The sequence below is a fragment of the Acomys minous genome (genome assembly GCF_964271855.1).
Source record: "Acomys minous genome assembly, chromosome: 8".
In the NCBI taxonomy this organism is placed as follows: Eukaryota; Metazoa; Chordata; class Mammalia; order Rodentia; family Muridae; genus Acomys; species Acomys minous.
In genome coordinates, this window is record NC_140489.1 from 125,270,796 (window position 1) to 125,274,558 (window position 3,763).

General features: G+C 40.9%; 1 pseudogene across 1 annotated transcript; it reads left to right on the top strand.

Moving 5' to 3' along the window:
- The first annotated feature begins 2,282 nt into the window (after positions 1-2,282).
- Positions 2,283-2,626, top strand: LOC311603248 (large ribosomal subunit protein P1-like; annotated as a pseudogene). Its single transcript has one exon. The product of its transcript is annotated as a large ribosomal subunit protein P1-like (transcript).
- Positions 2,627-3,763: the final 1,137 nt, after the last annotated feature.

Below are 3,763 nucleotides of genomic sequence, written 5' to 3' on the forward strand. Positions count from 1 at the left end.
TTTCTCCCTTTTCATTTCTGATTTTCTTGATTTGAATACTCTACCTTTGCCTTTTAGTTAGTTTGGTTGAGAGTTTGTATATCTTTTAATATTTCGTTCTTTGTTCTGTACATTTAATGTTGTAATTATTATGTGGTGACATGATTTTTTTCTGGTCAAATATATTTGGAGTTCTGTAGGCTTCTGACATATTTATGGGCATTTCTTTGTTTAGGTTAGGAATATTTTCCTCCATGATTTCATTGAAAACATTTTCTGGGCCTTGCATCTGGGAGTCTTCTTTTCCTTCTAGCCCTGTGATTCTTAGGTTTGGTCTTTTCATATTGTCCTAGATTTTTTGCATATTCTGTGTCAGGAGTTTCTTACATTTACTTTGACTGCTGTATTCATTTCTTCAGTCAGATCTACCCCTGATATTCTTTCTTCCATCTTCTCAATTCTGTTGGCAATGCTTGCGTCTGTAGATCCTGTCCTCTTTTCTTCGTTTTCCATTTCTAGGATTATCTCGGATTGTGCTTTCTTCATAGCTTCCATCTCCATTTTGAGGCCCTGAAAGCTTTTATTCATTTCCTTCTCTTGTTTGATTGTAGTTCCTTGTCTTTCACTAATTTCGTTAAGCGATTTGTTCTTTTATTTCTTTCTTCGTATATTCCTGTTCTAGTTTGAGGGTTTTATTTTCATTCCTTAAGGCCTCTATTATTTTCATAACATTGAATTTGAAATCCTTCCCTTGTGAGTTATATGTGATAGTATCTGCAGGGCTTGTTGTGGTGGCAGTGCTACCTTCCAGTTGTATTAAATGATTCTTGGGATTGTTCCTTGTGTTTTTATGCTGGCCTCCTCCCATTGTGATGTGACTGGTTGAAGACTATGGCCAGTGCCTGATTGGAACCTGGAGCTTTCTTTGGCTCTTCAGAGTGACCTGAGGTTAGATCCATTTGTATTCCTGACTGTGGTGTCTGCTTGGTGATAGAAGCCACATATGCTTGTCTTTTTGCAAGCCATAGCTTGTTCTGCACCCTTGGGAGTTCAACAGATGCCCACCAGCCAGGCATGTGGCCCACATGCAGGTGTCCATTGGCTATTTGTACACTGGGAGCTTTCTGTACATTTTTTGCATGACCTGAGGTCACATCCAATTTGTTCCTGACTATGGTGCCTGCTAAGTTCTAGAACCCATGGACACTGGTGATTTTGTGAGCCACAGCTTTCTTTGTTTTATTTTTATATTTTATTAATTTATTCATATTAAATCTCAATGGTTATCCCATCCCTTGTATCCTCCCATTACTCCCTCCCTCCTTTTTTCCCCTTACTCTCCTCTCCTATGACTGTGACTGAGGGGGACTTCCTCTCCGTGTATATGCTCACAGGGTATTGAGTCTCTTCCTGGTAGCCTGCTATCCTTGCTCTGAGTGCCACCAGATCTCCCCATATAGGAGGCATGGTCAAATACAGGGCACCAGAGTTTGTGTGAAAGTCAGACCCCACTCTTCACTCCATTGTGGAGAATGTCCTTTCCATTGGCTAGATCTGAGTAGGGGTTTTCTGTACATATTGTTTTTGGCTGATGCCATAGTTTGAGCAGAACCCCAGGGCCCAAATCTGCCTATCATAATGTTGTTCTTGTAGGTTTCTAGGACCCTCTGGATCCTTTTACTTTTCTATTCTCCCATGCTTCTCTCATCTAGAGTCCCAATAGGATGTCCTCCCCTCTGTCCTAGTTTCCTGGTAAGTGAAGACTTTCATGCGACATGACCCGTGGGCTAGTGTCGAGATATAAGTGAGTATATACCATTTGACTCTTTCTGCTTCTGGGTAAACTCACTCATTATGATCATTTCTAATGATCCATTTGCCCACAAAATTCGGGAATTCCTTGTTTTTAATAGCTGAGTAGTATTACATAGTGTAACTGTACCACAGTTTCTTTATCCATTCTTCTATGGAGGGACACTTAGGCTGTTTCCATGATCTGGCTATACAGAATAAGGCTGCTACAAACATGATTGAGCAAACAAAGACTAATATCCAAAATATATAAAGAACTCAAGAAACTAAAAACACCAAATCAAATAACCCAACTGAGAAATGGGGCTTGCAATGAAACAGAGAATTCTCAGCAGAGGAATAGCAAATGGCTGGGAAACACTTAAAGAAATGCTCAACCGCTTTTCCTCAGCTGCTGCCAAGGTGCTCCATTCTTCCAAGGAAGCTAAGGCCACGTTGGGGTGAGGCTTTTAATTCATCTGGTGACTAGTACCCTGCCAGCAGTTCACAACATGGCCTCCATCTCCGAGCTTGCCTGCATCTTCTCTGCCCTCATTCTTCATGATGATGAGGTGAGGGTCACGGAGGATAAGATCAATGCCCTCATTAAAGCAGCCGGTGTCAAGGTTGAACCTTTCTGGCCTACCTTTTCACAAAGGCCCTGGCTAATGTTAACATTGGGAGTCTCATCTGCAATGTAGGGGCTGGTGGGACAGCACCAGCAGCTGGAGCTGCACCAGCAGGAGGTCCTGCACCAGCCACTGCTGCTGCCCCAGATGAGGAGAAGAAAGTGGAAGCAAAGAAGGAAGAATCTGAGAAGTCTGGTGATGACATGGGCTTTGGTCTTTTTGAGTAAACCTCTTGTTAACCTGCTCAATAAAAGGCAGAACCTGTAAAAAAAAAAAAAAAGAAAAAAGAAAAGAAAAGAAAGCTCAACCTCCTTAGCCATCAGGGAAATGCAAATCAAAACAACTCTGAGATTCCATCTTAAACCCATCAGAATGGCTAAGATCAAAATTCAAGCAACACCACATGCTGGCAAGGATGTGGAGAGAGAGAACCACTCTTTCATTGCTGGTCGGAATGCAAACTAGTATAACCACTTTGGAAATCTATCTGGCGCTATCTCAGAAAACTGGGAATAGGGCCTCCTCAAGACTCAGATGTTCCACTCATTGGAATATACCCAGAAGATCCTGCAGCACACAACAAGAACATTTGCTCAACCATGTTCATAGCAGCTCTGTTTGAATGCTGATACTGCATAAGTTGCCTGTAAGCCAGGTGTGTGGCACTAGTCTTCATAAGCTGAATATGTATTCTTTGTCAACTGGAGACTTTTCTGTGGTTTTACCAGGTTCCTGGAGGCTGGACCCAACTGTGCATCACACAATTTGTACCGCTGTCATTTGTGACTCACTAGTACTGATGTTTTGTGGTTCTCAGGTCAGTCCTTAGATTGTTGAGTAGTAACTGATGCTCAAATAAGTTGTGTTTTGTGTCGCCATCTTTGATATCCCCAAACTTAACATTTTACAGACCTTGAACAATCAATTCTGAAAGTTCATAAGGAAAAACAAAAACCCAGAATAGCTAAAACAGTCCTAAACAATATTAGAGCTTCCGGAAGTATCTCTATGCCTAACTTCATGCAATACTACAAAGAAATAGTAATAAAAACTGCATGGCTCTAGTGTAGAAATAGACCAGTTGGTCAATGGAATAGATTTTAAGACCCAGAAATAAACCGACACACTTATGGACACTTAGTTTATGACAAAGACTGAAAACCATACAATGGAAATAAGTTTCTTCAACAAATAATGGTGGTAAAACTGAATATCTACATGTAGGAAAATGAAAATAGATCCATATTCATCACTGTGCACAAAATTCAACTCTAAGTGGCTCAAAGACTTCAACATAAAACCAGATGCACTACCCTTACTAGAAGAAAAAGCAAGGAAAACCCTTGTATTCATTGACACAGGAG